Source organism: Lagenorhynchus albirostris, chromosome 15 (assembly GCF_949774975.1).
Source record: "Lagenorhynchus albirostris chromosome 15, mLagAlb1.1, whole genome shotgun sequence".
NCBI classification, from domain to species: domain Eukaryota; kingdom Metazoa; phylum Chordata; class Mammalia; order Artiodactyla; family Delphinidae; genus Lagenorhynchus; species Lagenorhynchus albirostris.
Window position 1 is genome coordinate 29,530,641 of NC_083109.1, and position 23,035 is coordinate 29,553,675.

The window sequence follows — 23,035 nt, forward strand, 5'->3', positions numbered from 1 at the left end:
TGGCATTATCTGGTAGTAAAGGATTTGCATTTTATTGGCACCCTGTATATCTCAAGGAAACTATAACTGCAGTTGACTGTTGAACAACATGGGTTTGAACTGCGTGAGTCCATTTATATGCTGACTTTTTTCAGTAGTAAATACTACAGTACTACATGATCCACGGTTGGTTGAATTCCGAGGGTAAGGAACCATGTATACAGAAGGCTGAGTATAAGTTATATGCGGATTTTCAACTGCATGGAGGGTTGTTGCTCCTAACCCCCATATTTTTCAAGGGTCAACTGTATATAAAGTTAACCACAACCACATTTATTGATTTTTCAAGGACTACAGCCTATCATTTACAATGAATTCCAAACAATTCTGGTGAAATTAGTTTCTTGGAGCATGGGGGGCTTCCAATTTATTTACTCTGTTCTTCCCACTATAAAATATTCTCCAACAGCTTTTGAGTTTGTAGTCACTTAAAGTCTTTATTTTCTCTAATCATCTTTAATATCTACCTTCCTCTCCTACCAAGGTTAGATTGGTTCTGCAATTCAGCTGTTCTCTTGCTAGTACTCAACTCTGTTGGTTATATTTCTGTTACATTCATCCAGCAAAACCTTAATTCTGTATGTTCTCCAAACCATTATTACTTAGAGCATTTTTCCAAAAAAGAGTTCTTGAAAAATGGATTTCATCTCACCTGAGCCCTCAGGGCTGTCCAGTGTCAACACACTGCCATTTTCTGTAGCAGCACTATTAGTCGGATCACTTCTTAAAGCTTTATCCCACTATCTCCTGCTCCTTTTTAGCTTTTAATTTTGCTTTGTACTTCACAGGAAATCTTGAAGATGAAAGCTCCCTCACTTTTCTACTAGTTCTCTTATCTCTTCCTATCTTTCTTACATACCTTCCTTTCCTTCCCTTCTGATTCCTTCTTACCAGCATTTACACATGATTCATTCTCTTCACCTAACAAACCAACCCTCTCTTGAGTGCAAATCAGTGGCTATTTTTGCAGGGTATAAAAACCTATATCTCGGGCTTCCCTGGTGGCGCAGTGGTTGAGAGTCCGCCTGCCGATGCAGGGGACACGGGTTCGTGCCCCGGTCCGGGAAGATCCCACATGCCACGGTGCGGCTAGGCCCATGAGCCATGGCTGCTGACCCTGTGCGTCCGGAGCCTATGCTCCGCAACTGGAGAGGCCACAACAGTGAGAGGGCCGTGTACTGCAAAAAAAAAAAAACCTATATCTAGTCACCTTGGTAACCCCCTGGTAATTTGCCTATATGTTCTTGTGGATTTTCTGTGTAAATGATAATATTTCCTGCATGTAACTTTAATGATTAATTTTTATGATTTTGATTTTATGGTTCTGATTTTTTCTTACTGCAAAGGCTGGGACCTTTCATACATTACTGAATAGAAGTAATAGTGCATAACCATGTCTTACTCTTCCTTTTTAAAGAGAATGCTTTCAATGATTCCCTATTGAAGATGATAATTGCAAAGTTTTGTTGTTGTTTTAAAATAGCTGTTTTATCAGGTTAGGAAATTTTATTCAATTCCTAATTAAGAGAGTTTTTTTTTTTAATCGTGAGTTCATGTGTTTTAATTCAGTGCTTTTTCTACATTTATTGAAATGATTATATGATCTTTCTTCTTTAATATGGGTGAATTATATTTATAGATCTTATATTAAAACATCCTTGGGGCTTCCCTGGTGGCGCAATAGTTAAGAATCCAGCTGCCAGTTCAGGGGACACGGGTTCAAGCCCTGGTCCAGGAAGATCCCACATGCTGCCAAGCAACTAAGCCTGTGCACCACAACTACTGAGCCTGCACTCTAGAGCCCAGGAGCCACAACTACTGAGCCCACACACCACAACTACTGAAGCCTGCACGCCAAGAGCCCATGCTCCGCACAGCAAGAGAAGACACCACAGTGAGAAGCCCGTGCACCGCAACGAAGAGTGGCCCCCGCTTGCCGCAACTAGAGAAAACCCGCGCACAGCAACAAAGACCCAACGCGGCCAGAAATAAATAAATTTCAAAAAAAGAAAAGAGAAGAAAACAACATCCTTGTACTTCCCTGGTGGTGCAGTGGTTAAGAATCCGCCTGCCAATGCAGGGGACATGGGTTCGAGCCGTGGTCCGGGAAGATCCCACATACCATGGAGCAACTAAACCTGTGTGCCACAACTACTGAAGCCTGCACACCTGGAGCCCATGCTCCACAACAAGAGAAGCCACAACAATAAGAAGCCTGCGCACCACAATGACGAGTAGCCCCTGCTTGCCGCAACTAGAGAAAGCCTGAGCGCAGCAACGAAGACCCAACACAGCCAAAAGTAAATAAATAAATAAATAATTTTTTAAAATCCTTGTACACCTTGGATAAACTCAGTTTGATCGTGGGTTATCTTTTTCGTGTACTGAATTCAGTTTGTTAATATTTTGTTTAGGATTTTTGAATCTATATTACTGAGTGGAAGTGGTCTTATAATTTCCTTTCTTCTATTGTTTTTGTCAGGTTTTACTCACCTCTTAGACTGAGTTGGGAATTAGTTCCTCTTTCTTCTCACTTATCATCTGGGCCAAGTGTTTTCTTTGTGGGAAAATTTTAAACTGCGGGTTCACCTTGAAGTTTTCAAAATTATTTGCCTATAGTTATTGAAAACAGTATTGATTTTCATATGCTGTAGTTGTAGTTATTTCCACTTTTTACTCATAATATTTTGTTCCTTCTCTTTATTTTTTTGTTTATCAAAGAACCATCCTTTCACTTTATTTCATTTTTATTGTATATATATATATATTTTTTTTTTGGTTAGTTTCTGCTTTATAACAAAATGAATCAGTTATACATATACGTATGTTCCCCTATCTCTTCCCTCTTGCGTCTCTCTCCCTCCCACCCTTCCTATCCCACCCCTCTAGGTGGTCACAAAGCACTGAGCTGATCTCCCTGTGCCATGCGGCTGCTTCCCACTAGCTATCTATTTTACGTTTGGTAGTGTATATATGTCCATGCCACTCTCTCACTTTGTCACAGCTTCCCCTTCCCCTTCCCTATATCCTCAAGTCCATTCTCTAGTAGGTCTGTGTCTTTATTCCTGTCTTACCCCTAGGTTCTTCATGACATTTTTTTTTCTTAGATTCCATATATATGTGTTAGCATACAGTATTTGTCTTTATTGTATATTTTATGTGCTTTTATTTTGTCTATTATTTCTGTAATTTTTAAACAACTTTATAATTGACATACAGTAAACTGTACACATTTAAAGTTTAAGATTTAGTAGGTTTTGACATATCTATACAGCGGTGAAACTCACCACAGTCAAGAGAGTGTGAACATATCCATCACCCCTCAAAGTTTTCTTATGTCCCTTTGTAATCCCTCCTTCTTGCCCCTGCCTACTCCTCCATCCCCAAGCAATCAGTGACCTATTTTCTGTCACTATAGGTGTTTGTATTTTCTAGGTTTTTTAAAAAAATAAATTCATTTATTAGTTATTTGGGCTGCGTTGGGTCTTCATTGCTGCACGTGGGCTTTCTCTAGTTGTGGTGAGGAGGGGCTACTCTTCGTTGCAGTGCATAGGCTTCTCATTGCTGTGGCTTCTCTTGTTGCAGAGCACAGGCTCTAGGTGTGCGGACTTCAGTAGTTGTGGCAGATGGGCTTCAGTAGTTGTGGCTCGCAGGCTCTAGAGCGCAGGCTCCATAGTTGTGGCACACGGGTTTAGGTGCTCTGTGTCATGTGGGATCTTCCTGGACCAGGGCTTGAACCCGTGTCCCCTGCATTGGCAGGCGGATTCTTAACCACTGAACCACCAGGGAAGTCCTCTAAGTTTTTATCTAAGTGAAGTCATGTGTTATTGTATTAATCATGTGTTTATGATGCTTTGACATCTAGAACCTTGCTGACCTTGGAGAGACTTCACCTCCTGGGTTAGCCGGTTTCTGTAGATAGTAAACAACTCACCTGCTAGAGTGCCTTTCATATGCAAACCAACCAATCCAGAGCCCACACCCTAAATACCTCCTTTATTGGGCTGTCATACTCTGGGTCACTGTTGATGTGCTCAATTCACCCTAGGGCCATGTACCAGGTGACTAAGGACAACCTTTAAGCCCCAGAGCTATTTTTTTTTTTTTTTTTGCTTTTCGCGGGCCTCTCACTGTTGTGGCCTCTCCCACTGCGGAGCATGGGCCGGACGCGCAGGCTCAGCGGCCATGGCCCATGGGCCCAGCTGCTCCGCGGCATGTGGGATCTTCCCAGACCGGGGCACGAACCCGTGTCCCCTGCATCGGCAGGCGGACTCTCAACCACTGCGCCACCAGGGAAGCCCCCCAGAGCTAATTTTAAAACTTTACCTTGTCCATTGCCCATTCCTTCCTGAAGAAGCCACAATAATGGCTCTTACTCAAGTTTTCCCCTCACTCCCTCTCCTCTTGTGCCACCTCCTTTTGGGAACTGTGAATAACAAACTAACAAACTATCTTTTCAGGAACAGTCATCTGATTTGTTGGTCTCACCATGCCTGAATAATAATAAAACCTACATTTTAAAACAAGTATGTACTCTTGTCTTGCTCCTTTTACTCAGCATAATTTTTTTTTTTTTTTTTTGCGGTATGCGGGCCTCTCACTGTTGTGGCCTCTCCTGTCTCGGAGCACAGGCTCCAGACGCGCAGGCTCAGCAGCCATGGCTCACGGGCCCAGCCGCTCTGCGGCACATGGGATCCTCCCGGACCGGGGCACGAACCCGTGTCCCCTGCATCGGCAGACGGACTCTCAACCACTGCGCCACCAGGGAAGCCCCAGCATAATTATTTTGAGATTCATCCATCTTGTGTGTATCAACAGTTAATTCATTCTTATTGCTGAGTAGTATTTCATTATATGTCTATACCAAAATTTGCTTATGCATTCATTTATTAATGGGCACATGGGTTATTTCCAGATTTTGGCTATTACAAATAAAGCTTCTGTGAACAATAATAAACAAATTTTTATATGGACATACCTTTCCTTTTCTCTTGGATGAATACCCAAGAGTAGAATGGCTGGATCATAGTATATGTTTAGCTTTTTAAAGAAACTGCCAAATGATTTTCCAAAGTGGTTATACCATTTTACATTACGACCAGCAGTGTGAGGGTTCTGATTTTTTTATATATCCTTGATAACACTTGGTATTATTGATCTTTTAACCTTAGCCACTTCAGTGAGCAGATAGGGGTATCTTGCATTTCACTTTGCATTTCCCTGATGACTGATGATTTGTAGCCTTTTCCATGTTCTGGTTTCCTTTTACATATATCTTCTTTGGTGAAAATTTGTTCAAATCTTTTGCCCATTATTTTATTGGGATGCTTCTTATTGTTGAAGGTTGAGAGTTTTTGTGGATACCAATTCTTTATCAGATAAATGCTTTCTAAGATTTTCTCCCAGTTCGTGGCTTGCCTTTTTAAAAAGTTTTGGAGAGATGTATATATATATATGATAAAATGTACTGTTTTAACCATTTTTTAGTGTATGTTCTTGTGGCTTTAATTTTATTCACATTGTTGGGTAGCCATTACCACTGTCCATCTCCAAAATTTTTTCATCTTCCCCAACTGAAACTCTGTACCCATTAAATAATAACTTCCCATTTCCCCCTTCTTCAGCCCCTGCGACCACCTTTCTACTTTCTGTCTTTGTGAATATGACTCCTCTACATACTTCATATGAATGAAATCATACAATAGTTGTCCTTTTGTGATTGGCTTATTTCACTTGTATGATGTCTTCAAGGATTATCCATGTGGTGGTATGTGTCAGTTTCCTGTGTAAGGCTCCATTGTATGAATATACATTTTGTTGATCCATTTATTTTTCGATGGACACTTGGGTCACCTTTTGGCTGTTGTGAATAATGCTGCTATGAACATTGGTATACAAGTATGTGTTTGAATTCCTGCTTTCAGTTCCTTTGAGTATATACCCAGAAGTAGTGATCTTGTATCCTATGATAATTCTGTATAATTTTTTGAGGAATCAAAAAATTTGATGGTTTCCACAGTGGGTACACCATTTTACATTCCCATTAGCAATGTACAAGTGTTCCAGTTTCTCTACATCCTTGCCAAAACTTGTTCTTTTCTTTCATTTTTCTTTTCTTTCTCTCTTTTCTTTTTTTTTTTTTTTAATAATTATAGCTATCCTAGTGGATGTGAAATGGTATCTCCATATGGTTTTGATTTGACTTCCCTAATGATTAGTGATGCTGAGCATTTTTCATGGGCTTATTGGCAACTTGTGTATCTTTGGAGAAATGTCTATTCAAGTCCTTTGCCCATTTTTTTTAACCAGGTTGTCTTTTTGGTTGTTGAGTTGTAGGAGTTCTTTATGTATTCTAGTTTTCAGTCCCTTATCAGATAGGTGGTTTGCACATATTTTCTCTCATCCCTGAGTGTTCTTTTCATTCTGTTGATAGTGTCCTTTGATGCACAGACGTTTTTAATTTTGATAATTTAGCTATTTTTTTATTTTGTTGCCTGTGTTTTTGGTGTTATATTTTAAAAAGTCATTACCAGATCCAATGTCATGAAGCTTTTCCCTTATATTCTAAGAGTTTTATAGTGTTAGCTTTGATGTTTAGGTCTTTGATCTATTTTGAGTTAATTTTTGTATATGATGTAAGTTGGGGGTCCAACCTTATTCTTTGGCATGTGGATATCCAGTTGTCCCAGCACAATTTGTTGAAAAGGCTGTCTTTCCTCCATTGAATTGCCTTTGTACCTTTGTCAAAAATTATTTGGGCATATTTGTGTGGGTCTTTTTCTGGCTCTTAATTTTATTTCATAGATCTGTACATTATAGCCTTAACACTGGGTAAATGGATTCCTCACATTTTATTCTTTTCAAAATTGTCCCTGGTTTTTGTTTTTGTTTTTTAATTGAGATACAGTTGACTTACAGCATTATATTAGTTTCAGGTATATAGCATAGTGACTCAAATTTGTATAGATTACACTTCACTTAAAGATATTATAAAAAGGGGCTTCCCTGGTGGCGCAGTGGTTGAGAGTCCGCCTGCTGATGCAGGGGACGCGGGTTCGTGCCCCGGTCCGGGAAGATCCCACATGCCGCGGAGCGGCTGGGCCCGTGAGCCATGGCCGCTGAGCCTGCGCGTCCGAGCCTGTGCCCCGCAGCGGGAGAGGCCGCAACGGCGAGAGGCCCGCGTACCACAAACAAACAAAAAAAGATATTATAAAAATACTCACTGTAATTCCCTTTACGGTATAATATATCCTTGTAGCTTACTTATTTTATACATAGTAGTTTGTACTTCTTAATCTCCTACCCCTATCTTGCCCCTCCCCCCTTCCTTCTCCACACTGGTAGCCACTAGTTGTTCTCTATGTCTGTAAGTCTGTTTCTGTTTTGTTATATTCATTTGCTTGTTTAGTTTTTATTTTTATTTTATTTTATTTATTCTATTCTATTCTATTCTATTTCCTTCTTTCCTTACTCCCTCCCTTCCTCTCTCCCTCCCTTCCTCTCTTCCTGTGCAGCATGCAGGATCTTAGTTCCTCAACCAGGGATCCCATGCCCCCTGCAATGGAAGCACAGAGTCCCAATCACTGGACTGCCAGGGAAGTCCGTGTTTATTTTTTACATTCCACATATAAGTGATAACATACAGTATTTGTCTTTCTCTGTCTGACTTATTTTATTAAGCATAATACCCTCCAGGTTCATCCATATTGTGGAAATGACAATTTTTCATTCTTTTTTATGGCTTAGTAGTATTCCTGTGTGTGTGTGTATGTGTTTGTACACACCACATCCTGTTTATCCATTCATCTGTTGATGGACACTTAGGTTGCTTCCATATCTTGACTATTGTGAATAATGCTCCTGTGAACATTGGGGTGCATGTATCTTTTCAAAGTAGTGTTTTTGTTTTCTTCGGGTATATACCCAAGAGTGGAATTGTATCATATGGTAGTTATATTTTTAGTTTTTTGAGGAACCTCCATACTGTCCTTCTTTGTTTTGTGTTAGTCTTAGTTTTAAAGTCTAAGTTGTCTGATATAAGTGTTTGTACCTCAGCTTTCTTTTGATTTCCATTTGCATAAAATACCTTTTTGCATCCCATTACTTTCAGTCTATGTGTGTGTCTTTAGATCTGAAGTGAGTCTCTCATAGGCAGCATATATATGGGTCTTATTTTTGTATCCATTCAGCCACTTGGTCTTTTGATTGGAGTATTTAGTCCATTTACATTTAAAGTAATTATCGATAGGAATGTACTTACTGCCATTTTGTTAATTGATTTGGGTGGGGTTTTTTTTGTAGTTCTTTTTTGCTCTTTTTGTTCTCTTGTGGTTTGATGACTATCTTTAATGCTGTGTTTGGAATCCTTTCTCTTTTTTGTGTGTGTATCTATTATAGATTTTAAGTTGCTGATCTCTTAATTTCAAATGCATTTTAACAACCCTGCATTATTTTTTAACTCCCTCCTCCCATGATTACTGTTTCTGACATCATGTTTTTCATCTCTTTGTTTTGGGTATCCTTTACCTACTTACTGTAGATGTAGATGATTTTATTACTTTTGTCTTTTAACTTTCCTACTAGCTTTTGTATGTGGTTTATTTAATACTTTACTGTTTATTTGCCTTTATTGATGAGCCTTTTCCTTTTGTCGTTTTTATGTTTCTAGTTGTAGCCTTTTTTTTTTAAGAGAAGTCTAAAAAAACATTTAATGTTAATATTTCTTTTTTATTGATTGATTGGCTGCGTCAGGTCTTGGTTCCAGTACATGGGATCTTTCGTTGTAGCATGCAGGCTCTTTGTTGTGGCGCACGGGTTCTAGAGTGCATGATCTCAGTAGTTGCAGCATGCGGGCTCTCTAGTTGTGGTACGTGGGCTTAGTTGCCCCGTGCAGCATGCATGTGGGATCCTAGTTCCCCGACCAGGGATCGAACCTGTGTCCTCTGCATTGGAAGGCCGATTCTTAACCACTGGACCACCAGGGAATCCCCCCTTTAACATTTCTTGTAAAGCAGTTTGATGGTGCTGAATTCTTAGCTTTTGCTTGTCTGTAAAACTTTTGATCTCTCCATCAAATCTGAATGAAAGCCTTGCCAGGTAGAGTATTCTTGATTGTAGGTTTCCCCTTTCATCACTTTAAATATATCATGCTACTCTCTTCTGGCCTACAGAGTTTCTTCTGAAAAGTCAGCTGATAGCCTTATGGAAGTCCCCTAGTACATAGCTTGTTGCTTTTGCCTTGCTGCTTTTAATATTGTCTATCTTTTTTTTTTTTTTTTTTTTTTGCCATTTTAATTACAGTGTATCTTGGTGTGGTCCTCTTTGGATTGATCCTGGTTGGAATTCTCTGTGCTTCCTAGACCTGGATGTCTGTTTCCTCTCCCAGGTTAAGGAAGTTTTCAGCTGTTACATCTCCATATATGTTCTCTGCCACTTTCTCTCTTCTTCTGGGACCCCTGTAATGCTAATGTTTTGGCTGCTCTGGGTCTTAGTTGCAGCACACTGGCTCTTCGTTGCAGCATACAGGATCTTTGTTGCAGCATGCAGGGTCTTTTTAGTTGCGGCATGTGGGATCTAATTCCCTGACCAGGGATCGAACCCAGGCTCCCTTCATTGGGAGGGTGGAGTTTTAGCCACTGGACCACCAGGAAAGTCCCGAATGTTAGTACTCTTGATGTTGTTCTCGCAGTCTCTTAAACTGTCCTCATTTCTTTTTGTTGTTGTTGTTCAGCTTCAGTGATTTCTACTACTTTGTCTTCCAGCTTGCTGATCTGTTCTTCTTTATCATTTAATATACTGATGATTCTTTCTAGTGCATTTTTCATTTCATTTATTGTATTCTTCATCTCTGGTTCTTCTTTATATTTTCCAACTCTTTGTTTAAAACTGCTAAGTTCTCACTCTGTTCATCCATTCTTCTCTCAAGTTCTTTGGTCATTTTTACAATCATTACCTTGAACTCTTTATCGGATAGACTGCCTGTCTCCACTTTACTTAGTTCTTCTTCTCGGGTTTTATCTTGTTCATTCATTTGGAACATGTTCGTTTGTCACCTCATTATACCTAATTTGCTGTTTTTATTTCTGTGTATCTGGTAGGTTACATTTCCTGACCTTGGAGAAATGGCCTTTTGTAGGACACGTCCTATGCATCCCAGCAGTGCACTCCCCTCTAGCCACCAGACCTGTATGCTCTAGGGGTACCCGCTATATGAATTGCATGGGTCCTTCTGTTGTGGTGGTCTGGTAGGTGTGGCTGGCCCCTGGTCCATTTGGTTGCCAGGCCCTACCTTGCGTGGAGGCTGCTGGCCACTGGTTGGCTGGGCCAGGTCATGAGGCAGCTGGCTGTGGAACCCCGAGGGAGTCCCAGGGCTAGTGCTGGATCACTGGTGGGCAGAGCCGGATTGGGGGGAGGCAGGTTGCAGGGCCAGGGTTCCTGGATGTAGTGTAGCCTGCTGGTGAGTGGGCCCAATTCCTGACATGGCTGGCTGCAGGTTCCAGGATGTTACAAAGCTGGTGCTACTCCACTGGTGAGTGGGGCTGGACCCTGGGGCACCTGGCTGAGGAATCCAAGGCATCTCAGAGATGGTGTTGGCCTGTTGGTATGTGGGGCCATGGCTGGTGTTGACCAGCTAGTGGGCGGGGCCAGGACCCAGGGGGTCCTGGGGCTAGTGCCAGCTTGCTGCTAGGAGGAGCTGGGTCCTGGGGTCTCTGGGTGCAGGGCCCCAAGGTCCCAAAGCTGGTTCAACCTGCTTTTGGGTGGGGCTGCTGGCTGAGGGGCCCAGGGTATCCCAGAGCTGGTGTTGACCTGCTAGTAGGCAGAACTGGGTCCTGGGTGAGGGGGTCCCAGGGCTGGTGCCAGCCTGCTGGCTTGTTATCTGGGTCCTGACAGGGCAGACTGCAGGGCTGCAGTGGCCCTGGGGTTGGTATCCACCAGCTGGTGGGTGGGATTGGGGTACAAGGGATCCCAGGACTGGTACCTGCCCATCAGTGAGTGAAGCCAGGTCCCCGGGTCTCTGGCTGCAGGGCTAAGTGGTCCCAGAGCTGGTATTGAACCTCTGGTGAATGGAGTCAAGGTCTTAGAGGTTCTGGGGCTAGTGCTGGCTCACTGATGGGCATAGCTGGGTCCTGTGATTTCTGCTGTAGAGCCCTGGTAGTCCTGGAGCTGATGTTGGCCCTCTGGTGAGTGGAGCCAGTTCCCAACACAGTTGGCTGTTCTCTCTAGGGTGTCCCGAAGCTTGTACCCACCCACTAGTGCATGGGACCAGATACCAGGCTGACTTGCTGAGGGGCCCAAGGTGTCTTGGAGTCGGCGTTGGCTTGCTGGTGGGTGGAGCTGGGGCCCAGGGGGTCCTGTGGCTAGTGCCTGCCCACTGTTGTCTGAGTCTGGCCCCTGGGCTAGTGCCAACTCATAGGTGGGCAGAACCAGGGCCCAGGGTCTCTGGCTGCAGGGCCCTGGGGGTCCTGGAGTTGGTGTGTTGGCTCACTGGTATGCCTGCCCACTGGAGGGTGGAGCTGGGCCCTAGGGTCTCTGGCTGCAGGTCCCTGGAGGTTCCAGGGCTAGTGCCTGCCCACTGTTGTATAGGGCCAGGTCCTAGGCCCTGTGGTGGACAGGGCCATGTCCCAAGTTGGCTGTGGGCTCAGGAGGTATTAAGGTAGCCTACCTGCTGGTGAGTGGGGCTGTGTCCCTGCCTGGCTAGTTGCTTGGCCTGAGGCGACCCAGTACTGGTGCTGACAGACTGGTGGACGGAGCAATGTCCCAGTGCTAATAAGCTAGAGGGAGGATTCCAAAATGCTGCTTGCTAGCACCAATGTGCACGTGGTAGAACAAGCTCCCCAAAATGGCTGCCACCAGTGTTTATGTCCCCAGAGTGAGCTCCAGTTGCCTCCTGCCTCTCTGGGAGACTCTCCAAGATTAGCAGGTGGGTCTGACCCAGCCTCCTTTCAAATTACTGCTTCTGCTCTGGATCCCGAAGCATGTGAGATTTTGTATGTGCCCTTTAAGAGGCTATTTCCCACAGCTCTCTGGGACTCCCACAGGTAAGCCCCCTTGGCCTTCAAAGCCAAGTATTCTGGGGGTTTGTCTTCGTGGTGCAGGACCCCAATGTGGAGCTCAAACCTGTTGCTGCTTGGGGAGAACCTCTGCAATAAAAATTATCCTCCTGTTGCGTTTTGCCCTCCTGGGGCTATGGGTCTTGACTATATCGAGACTCCATCCCTCCTGCCCATCTGGTTGTGGTTTCCTTCTTTATATCTTTGTAGATCTTTTCTGCTAGATTCCAGTCTTTCTCATCAATAGTTGCTCTGCAGATAATTCTGATTTTGGTGTGCCTGCGAGAGGAGGTGAGCTCAGGGTCATCCTACTCTACCATCTTGGCCAGGCTCCATCTCTGGCTTGTTTTTCAATTTTATTTTATGCACATAACCTGTACTATATTTTGGTTTTATATCTCCAGTAGTTTATTCCAGTATGTGCTTTAAGCAGAACAAATACTTTTCCATATTGCTCTTTGTCTTAATTAATCTGCAGTATAAGTTTAGTATAAACTGTTTTGTTTATTGAAGTAAGCTGATTTCATTGTCTCCAGGCTCATCTGTCTCCAGGCCCCAAATTGAATCTTGCCTTAGGTGTAACTCAAAGACAATAGAATTTAACAATCTATTTCTGAGCCTTAGTGGGTCTTTTTCATTCTCTACATAAGCTCATCTTTGGAAATGAGCTGCTCTTGAGAGCTTCAGACTCCTATTAATTTTAGGGGTTCCTCTCCCCTTTATTTGGGACCTGTATCACGTTGTCTTTCTCCATTGAAGACCTATAATGAAGGTTGATTTCTGGTGTTCCAGGACTTCTTCAGGAGCCCTTCAGCAGTTTTTCAGGTTCTTTTTTCTCACTAGCAAGTATTCAGCGTGTGTGTGCCATTCCTACTCCACCCTCCCTTAGTGGCATGTGTCAATTTTTTTTTTTTAAGTTGAGAATTATATTTTGTTGTTAGCTTGTTTGATTATTTATTTATTTATTTGGCTGTGCCAGGTCTTAGTTGCAGCATGTGGGATCTTTTGAGTTGCTGCGTGCAAACTCTTAGTTGCGGCATGTGGGATCTAGTTCCCTGACCAGGGATCGAACCCAGGCCCCTGCATTGGGAACGTGGAGTCTTAGCTACTGGACCATCAGGGAAGTCCCAGGCATGTGTCAGTTTTTTACTCATCAGCACCCACCTACTCCTGCCTCCTGTGTTTGTCAGATGTCTCCTGCCTGGCTTGCTCATTGCTGCTTTTGTCAATCTCTACAGCTGTCTTCTTTTCTTTGGCTTACTGCCTGACTTCCGTGGCAGTTGCTCTGTCATTGCCTGTCTGCCATTCTGCCCCTTCTCCAACCCTTCACCCCCATTCCATCCCCTGTAGGTACAACATGTACTATAGTACTGTACTGTTCTCAATGTTCAGAACTAAGCTCATCACCTTCCCTATGGTATGTCTCAAAGCAATCATTCTTCTGCATATAGCATTGAGATTCATCTAAGTCAGGGACCTGGGCCTTCCTTACCTCTGGCATCTCATTGTTAAGTTTTCAGTTCTGTCCCTATACACTTATCAGCCCTGCTCTGAGGTCCTCCTGGTTCATTGGCTAGATTATTTCAGAAAGCTTCAGTCAGCAGCCCTTCTAACCTCAAACCACACCAGTTGATCCTCTACCCTACTATTAGTCATTGTTTGAAAATCCATATTGTTATGGTCAACCTCCCTGTGTTAAAGCCTCTGGTGGTTCCTCAGTGTGTTCAGTGGAAAGTCAAAACTTTTTATTGTGGCCTAACAAGCCCCTTTGTGATCTGTTCGCTGCTTCTTCTAGCCTCATCTCCTGCATTTCCTCCACATATCCTCACAGTCCCCAGTCTTTCATGTCTGCCATTTTCACATTCATTTAGCAAATGTTTATCGAGGTCCTGCTTGATGCCCTTACCTAGCTCTTTGCCATTCCTGGAACCAGATAGATCTTTTCAAGCTTCAAAGTCCTCTTTGCTTTAAAGACTTTTTCTTGTTTCTGACCCTTCTCCTGGCTAACTGCTCTTTTTCCTTCCAAGTTCATCTCAAGCATTACCTCCCCTGAAAATCCTTCTGTGGTGTGCAGTTTTACTACCTCGCCTTAGTGTTAATTGACTAACGTTTTGCCGGGTGATAATTCAGGGTTTGAAATAAATAGCTTATTTGTGCCTCACTGCTGGTTAGTGAACTACTTGATGGCAGTCTGTACTTAGTCCATATCTAATCTGTCTGTGTATTCCCATTATCTGGTTGGAGGTTTTTTGTTTTTTTAAAATTTATTTATTTATTTGTTTTTTTGGCTGCTTGGGTCTTCGTTGCTGCGTGTGGGCTTTCTCTAGTTGCGGTGAGCAGAGGCTATTCTTCGTTGCGGTGTGGAGGCTTCTCATTGCGGTGGCTTCTCTTGTTGTGGAGCACAGGCTCTAGGCATGCGGGCTTCAGTAGTTGTGGCTTGAAGGCTCTAGAACGCAGGCTCATTAGTTGTGGCGCACGAGCTTAGTTGCTCCACAGCATGTGGGATCTTCCTGGGCCAGGACACGAACCCGTGTCCCCTGCATTGGCAGGCGGGAACTTTGGAGTTTTAAAAGCCCTGAGTTTGAATCCTAGTAGGCACTTACTAGGTATGTGGCTTGGACAAATTCCTTAACCTCTGTGATCTTTATTCATTTGTAGAATGGAAAAACAGTACCTAACTCAAAAGGTGGTTGTGGGGATTAATTAGGTTAAAGTATATAGAATGCCTCATACAAATGCCTAGCACATAGCAGGCAACCAAGGATTATAGTTGTAAAAATAGTTTTTGATCTTAATAATAAATAATATAATGTTAATGAGTGAACAGTTAGCTGAAGGAACTGAACTCTCCATCTAGGTGCCTTTTTCTCAAATCAGAGAATCTGAAAAGCTCTAGAAGAAGGCTCAGGCAGAGCATAACAGTCCTGGCTGCCACTTTGTTTCTTCTACACCTGGGAGACATCTTTCAACAGTCTTTAAGCTTTTGAAGGGTCAGTGATATGTGAAGAAAAGTCCGGTAGACCTGGATTTGAATTCTACTTCTACAACTCCCAGCTATGTGACCATCTCTCAATTTCTTTATCTTCAAAATGGGAATATGAAGAATCTCTCTCATGTAGAGTTGCTCTGGGATTTAACTGAGATAAAAGGCCAAATATTGAGATAAATTGTACCTGATACTTGATCATATTTTATCAATGTATTGAATATTGAGATAAATTGTACCTGATACTTGATCATATTTTATCAATGTATTGAATATTGAATGCTTAGCTTTGTATAGATGGACTCTTAATGGAAGCTATCACAGCCAGAGTCTCTACTCTGGAGAATGTGCAGATTGGCTGAGCTCTCCTTTGCTAGTGGGAACGTCATAATATTAATTCCTTGTAACATTTTTTCTTTAGCAAATGTATGCCACATTGTGCTTCCTAGCAAGAGCACCAAGGAAAATGCATTTCAGAGCACCCTCATCGTTTCCATTCCTTATACATAGCAAGTCATAATGTTAGGAGTTGGTCTTCTTATTCTTTATAACTATCTGTATCAGGATTGGGGTTGGTTGCATATATCAGAAAATAGGTTTATTTCTTTCTTGTATATATGAAATCTGAAAGTAAGCAGGGCTGGTATGGCAGTTCAACAGTGTCATCAGAGAACTTGGTCTCTTTCTAGCTCTCTATTCTATTATCTTGAAAGTCACTTCAGGGCCCATAATGGCTGCTGGGGCTCTAATCATCACATCTGAATTCTAGATTACAGGAGAGAGAGAACAGGGAAAAAAGACTCCCTCCCTCCCTCCCTGTTAAACCACCTTCCTAGAGATCTCATAATATACCTTAGCTTATATCTCCTTGGCCAGAATTTAGTCACTTGTCTACACCTAGCTGAGGAATGGGCATGTTCTCCTTAGTACTAGCATCCAGTTTTCTTTCTTTCTTCCTCTCCTTGTTCTTAGGTGAGGGTGGCATGTCTCTCCAGACCTCAGGGTTCATTGAAAGGGAGTGTACATCTGGGCAAGGAGTGTTTGTCTTTGGCCAGAAGCTCAAAAATTCTTTCTTTACTAGATACTCAATATGCCTGTGATGGTTCCTTAATCTTGGGTGCAGTATATATATTTAAAATAATTTACCCCTGAAATGTGTGTAAGCATGTATAATTGATTGCAATTCAAGAGAGACTCCCTCCCCCACAAGGTACACAGCATGGTAAGTTGTAATAACACCAATATCAGCATCATAGGATTGTGAAGGATTAAGCGAGAGGAAGCATACCAAGTGCTCAGTGCAGACTGGGATTTGAGATGGGAGGGCAAGTGTGAGTGATTTAACAGCCAATGAACAATGCCCACCATCCATGTCCCCACTGCAGAATTCAGCCTCCACATGATTTCCTGGGGAACGTCTCAGATCTGCTATGCTGAATTTGAATTTTAAGAACATTTAGGAAATGTTCTTAGACACTAAAATATTAGGAAAACAATAGCTATAATTTTTCAGAACTTGCTTTGTTGTTTGTCCTAAGGCTTTTAAGTATCGCTAATGGCATCTTGGTTTTCCTTTGTTATTTGAATGTTAAACTTTCCTGGTTTATCTCCCTAATGTATGTGCAGTGGAAACAAATTTTTTTAAGTAAGAAATGTTTTTGTAATGAAAAAAGAACTGTATATTAGCCTTTTGTCTGGGTGTGGTGGGGTAGGAGAAAGGATACAGTGTGTATGCCATTGTGTCCAATAAATTAGGGAACTGCCCAGACCTTCATGACTCATCTCCCAAAGCCTCCCTGCTCATTTATTCTATACTCACATAACCAAAGGCTTATTATTCACAAGGGTGTTTGAAAAAAATGAAAAATGTATAAGCTTGAGTTTCTTCCATTATTTGGCTTTCCTGGAGTATATAATTCAGTCTTTACTCAGGCCACTGTTGCCCAATCAAAAATAACGTGTAAGGACCTCCTGGTGGCGCAGTGGTTAATAATCCACCTGCCAGTGCAGGAGACACAGGTTCAAGCCCTGGTCTGGGAAGATCCCACATGTCGCGGAGCAACTAAGCCCGTGGGCCACAACTACCAAGCCTGCGCTCTAGAGCCCGCGAGCCAGAACTACTGAAGCCCGCGTGCCTAGAGGCCGTGCTCCACAACAAAGGGAAACCACCACAATGAGAAGCCCGCGCACTGCAACAAAGAGTAGCCCCCACTCACCGCAACAAGAGAAAGCCTGCACGCAGCGATGAAGACCCAACGCAGCCAAAAAATAATTAATTAATATTAAAAATGTGTAAGATAGAGGAGGAAATCATATACAGTTAACTCCTACCTAACAAAAGCAAACAGAAAGACTGGTTAAAATGATTGTGGTATATCCATATGATAAAGCACTTATGCAGCTACTGAAAAGAAAAGTAGCTGGAAAGTATTGATGTGGAAGGTGTCCAGAATTTATTATTTAGGTAAAAATGCAAACTGTAGACAGCAGATCTACTATCCTGTTTATTTATTTATTTTTTATGTGTAGGTATATAATTTTATAGTATAGGAAATCTCTAAAGTATATGAAAGAAAGTGTTTAGTGATCACTTTTGGGAAATGGGACAGGCAGGAGGTGAATGAGACTTAGATTTTTCTTTATATCAATCAGTTCCGTTTGTATGTCTTTTGTTGTTGTTATTTGGCTGTGCCATGCCTAGCTTGCAGGATCTTAGTTCCCTGACCAGGGACTGAACCCGGGCCCCGGCAGTGAAAGCACTGAGTCCTAACCACTAGACCACCAGGGAATTCCCTGTTTGTATGTCTTGTAATGAGCATGCTTTATTTATTTATTTTAATAGCTTATAATTTCAGTGAAGGGGAGGAGGACCAATGTCTTTCCTATATAAGAAAAGTAATCTATTAATAAATAACATTAAAAGATTCCACTCATTTCAGTTAGAAGATGAATAAGGTCTAAGGATCTAACATAAAAGATGGTAACTATATTTGACAATACTCTATTGTATAATTGAAATTTGCTAAGAGATTAGAACTTAAATTTTCTCTGCCCCCAAAAAAGATAAACAGGTGAGGTGATGAATGTATTAATTAATTAGATGGGGGAAATTCTTTCACAGTGTATATGTATATAGTATCACCACAATGTACACTTTAAATATCTTATAATTTTATATGTCAGTTTTACCTTAGTGAAGCTGAAATTTTAAAAAACAAAGATTCCATTCATAATGGTAACATAATATTAAAAAACCCAGGAAGAAATGAATAGGACAAAAAATACAGTAACACTTTGAACATAAAAACTTGAATAAATGGGCAAAATACTAAAAACTTGATTAAATGGGCAAAATACTATGTCCCAAGATTATGCAATGCAATACCATGAAAATACCAGTTCTCTCAGAACTGATTTTTGTAATCAGCCTTTTATTCTAAACATTTCAAATGTAGAGAAGAGTTGAGAGAATTTTATATCCACCCAGCAAAATTCTACAATTAACATTTTACTCTACTGTATCTGTCTATCCATCCCCTGTATTCATCAATCCATATTGTTTTTATGTATTTCAAAGTAAGTTGTGTATATCAGTATACTTCTTCCCAGTTATTTAAGCATACATATCATTTACAACATGTGTTTATGGGTGGAATCTTTTTAGAGATAAAATTTATGTACAGTGAAATGCACAAATCTTAAGTTATCATTCAGTGAGTTCTGAAAAATTCATACACCCACACAACCCATTTCCTTGTCAAGATATAGAATATTACTGTTGTCCAGGAAGTACCCTCATGTTCCTTTTCAGTAAATCCTCCATCTCTTTCCCAGGCAACCATTGTTCTGATTTTTCCACCACAGATTAGTTTTGCTTTTTCTAGAACTTCATCTGTATGGAGTCATATGTTATGTAAGGCTTTTTTCACTCAGCATGATGTTTTTTAGATTCATCCATGTTTTTGTGTATATCAGTAGTTCTTTCCTTTTTATTACTGAGTAATATTCCATTGTAAGAAAAAAAACCACTTTCCGTTTATATATTCTGTTAGCGATAGTTACTTGGATTATTTTCAGCTTTTTGTTATGAACATTCTTGTACTAGTCTTTTCTTGGACATATGTTCTTATTTCTCTTGTGTAAATATGTAGAAATGGAATTATTGGGTCATAAAGTTAGGTGTATATTTAGTTTTAAAAGAAGTTGTCAGACAAACTAATTTTTAAAATAAAATAAAAGTATCACAAATAGCTCATCTAAAAATCATCCTGTGACAAGGCAGAACCATTCCTACTATTAGAATTTGTGCACAGACTTCCTGGCATCATGCAGACTATAGCTGAAAGGGAGGGCTGGTTTCCTTCTGACGTTTGATAGTGCATATTTCCCTCAGATTCAAACTATTTACCTGTTCATCTGTGTCAAGACTAGGCCTTCGTCATAGAACCAGCTTTCAAAATCCTCAATTCAGAGAGAGGTATGGGGAAGAGATAAATTTGGGAGAGTATGGGATGTCAATAAATCAGATGTGACAGAGAGGTTGAGGGATTTAACAACAAAGAAGTCGTGTGTGTGTGTGTGTGTGTGTGTGTGTGTGTGTGTGTGTGTGTGAGAGAGAGAGAGACAGACACACACAGAGAAGGGTGGGGAAGAGAGGAAGAGAAAGGGGGATGGGCGAAGGAGAAAGAAATACCAGTGGGCTTTTTCTCTTGTGAATTTTTAAAAATATATTTATTTATTTGGGGGCTTCCCTGGTGGCGCAGTGGTTGAGAGTCTACCTGCCGATGCAGGGGACACGGGTTCGTGCCCCGGTCCGGGAAGATCCCACATGCCGCGGAGCGGCTGGGCCCGTGAGCCATGGCCGCTGAGCCTGCGCGTCCGGAGCCTGTGCTCCACAACGGGAGAGGCCACAACAGTGAGAGGCCCGCGTATAGCAAAAAAAAACAAAAACAAAAAAAAAACAAACAAACAAAAAATTTATTTATTTATTTATGGCTGCATTGGGTCTTAGTTGCAGCATGCAGGATCTTTCGTTGAGTCATGCAGGCTCTTTGTTGCGGTGCACAGGCTTCTCTCTAGTTGCAGTGCGCAGGCTCTCTAGTTGTGGCATGCAGGATACAGAGCACGTGGGCTCTGTAGTTGTGGTACATGGGCTCTCTAGTCGTGGTGCACGGGCTTAGTAGTTGGAGCGCATGGGCTTAGTTACCCCACGTCATGTGGGATCTTAGTTCCCCAACCAGGGATGGAACCCACGTCCCCTGCATTGGAAGGCGGATTCTTAACCACCAGACCACTAGGGAAGTCCCTCCTCTCATGAATTTTGAGTTTTTTGCAAAAGTTATTATTATTGTTTTTTTGGCTGTGTGGGGTCTTCATTGCTGCACGCGGGCTTTCTCTAGTTGCGGAGAGCGGGGGCTACTCTTTGTTGCAGTGTGTGGGCTTCTCATTTCAGTAGCTTCTCTTGTTGCGGAGCACGGGCTCTCTAGGTGCACGGGCTTCAGTAGTTGTGGCACGTGGGCTCGGTAGTTGTGGCTCGCAGGCTCTAGAGTGCAGGCTCCGTAGTTGTGACACACGGGCTTAGTTGCTCTGCGGCATGTGGGATCTTCCCGGACCAGGGATGGAACCCATGTCCCCTGCACTGGCAGGCGGATTCTTAACCACTGCGCCACCAGGGAAGTCCCGCAAAAGTTATTTTTAAGATGGTTCAAAATTTTTAAAAAAGGCTTGTGTGCTGAAATAAAATGATCTCCAAAGAGCCTCATTTTGTTTAACAGCTGCATAGTATTCCATTTTATGAATATGCCGTAATTTATTTAAACACGTCTCCCTCTCCCACTGATAAACATTTAGGTTATTTTCAGTCTCTTTCTATTGCAGACTATGTTTCATTGAATAACCTGTATATTGGTCACTTTAAAAGTATGGGTATATCTGTAAAATTCTCAAGTAGAATTGTGTCAAAGTGTTTGTGCTTTTGTAATTCTGATAAATATTTACAGATCATATGAGAGTACTTGTTTACACAAACCCTTGCCCCAACGCAGTGTTGTTAAAGTTTTTTTATATTTGCCTATCTGACATGTGAAAAATGATATCACAGTATGGCTTTAATTTGGCTTCCTTTGATCATGAGTGAGTTTAAGCATTTTTTCTTATTAAGAGAACTGTTCAGTTTTCTGTGAATTGTCTGTTTCGTCTCTTTTACTCTTTTGCCATCTCTTAATCTGTAGGAGTCCTTTATATATCGAGGAAAATAGACCTTTGTGAATGAGTTGGAAATATTTTTAAAGAGCTCATTCTTTAAAAATATGGAGGTAGCTGTTTTAGTGGAATGGTGGAAAAAGAAGCCAGATTGCCATGGAGACAACTCTTTCTAGAAATTTGGCTGTGAAGTGGAGTAGAGAGAATGCTAGCTGGAGGATTGATATAGATTAAAAGGAGTTCTTTTCTTTGAGAAATTCTTAATTGTGTTTAAATGCTGTTATGAAAGGGCGTTAAACCTAGGAGATGGTGTTAGAGGATCTACAGGACAAGGTTCCTAAGGGACTGAGATTCTTGGGAGGAATTGCAGAGAAGGAAGAAATTTGTAAATAAGGTGACTGGTAGGTAAGGGTATCCCAGTCTAGTAGTTTCTCTTATCTCTGAAGTGAAGGCAAGGCCAACAGCCAAGGATGTGAGAGGAGATGGTTGGAGAGGAGAGGAGGTTCTTTGAAATCACTGGAGCATTAGAGAGAGAGCTGAGTAGGGAAATATAGAAAGATTGCAGAAAGTGTTCAGAGTTCCACTGAGGCAGAAACAGTGATCTTAACCTATGGGTTGTTTGATTTTCTTAAGGAACATTTGGCAGTCCAGGTGTAGGGCTGACAGTTGGATTAGTTCAGGGTTGGAGACTATTTCCCCCATGTAGGTGTAATAGAAGAACAACGTAGCAAAAGAATTTAGGATATTAGCAAGGTAGTGATTGAGCTAACACCAAGTTTTCTTGGTTGAGTAGAGAAGGAAATAAGACAGAACAGAGATATTGGAAAGAAAATTAGAGGTTCAAGGGACTGAAATCCTGGGTGAGGTCAAAGTGCAGGTATAGTAGACAAGAGTGTGAACTGCAAGGGTAAGGGAGTATGGTTGGAGAGTGGGAAAGTAAGATTCAGTATGAGAGCTTTTCCTGGTGCTGACAAAATCTAGAGTGCAGGGCTTCCCTGGTGGCGCAGTGGTTGAGAGTCCACCTGCCGATGCAGGGGACATGGGTTCGTGCCCCAGTCTGGGAGGATCCCACATGCCACGGAGCGGCTGGGCCCGTGAGCCATGGCTGCTGAGCCTGCGCGTCTGGAGCCTGTGCTCTGCAACGGGAGAGGCCACAGCAGTGAGAGGCCCTCATACTGCAAAAAAAAAAAAAAAAAAAATCTAGAGTGCAGCCATTGTCATGACAAGCCCCAGTGGAGTGGAGGTATAAGGTCATTGGAGGTGAGGAAGTCAGGGAACTCAGAGACTTGTCTGGATGTGAATTGTGGCTGTCATCTGTAAAGATGTTGAAACAAAATCTTCCAGGAGAATATCAGGACTTTGGAATGGGAAGAAAACTGTGAGCCACAATGCAGTGTCTTCAGTGACAAGTGAGTGCCAGGAAATCATAAGGCAAAAAAGCCCTCAAGAACAGGGCGTATTAGAGCAGACTCCAGGAAAAATGGTTTGTATATGGCATCCTAGAGGACTGAGGAAACCTCAACTGTACTTCCTGACTTTGCAGCTTTGGAATACTTGGAATGAAAGACTTGGAGACTGGAGGAGGGAAAGTTAAGCATAGGTGTGGTTGCAGTTTAGTCAGGGTGTCAGAACTCACAGGAATTTACCTGAGGGTCTTTATATCCTCTGGGAAGAATGAGGCCTTTACGATGGTTTTCCTCGTTGTGGTCCATGGATCCACCTTGTTACTGACATGGCTCTTCTTAAATTCTGACATGCC

General features: G+C 42.1%; 1 protein-coding gene across 4 annotated transcripts in view; it reads left to right on the plus strand.

Annotated features, from left to right (window-relative positions):
- PTPRA (protein tyrosine phosphatase receptor type A) overlaps positions 1 to 23,035 on the plus strand; it is a 185,280-nt gene that overhangs the window by 87,294 nt on the left and 74,951 nt on the right. The window contains exon 1 of one of the 4 annotated variants that reach the window (XM_060122320.1): positions 1,679 to 2,339. The exons of the other annotated variants lie outside the window; for them this stretch is intronic. The gene's annotated coding sequence lies outside the window, so the exon portion shown is untranslated. Of the gene's footprint in view, positions 1 to 1,678; positions 2,340 to 23,035 lie in introns of those variants that run through there. 4 annotated transcript variants of the gene reach the window in all.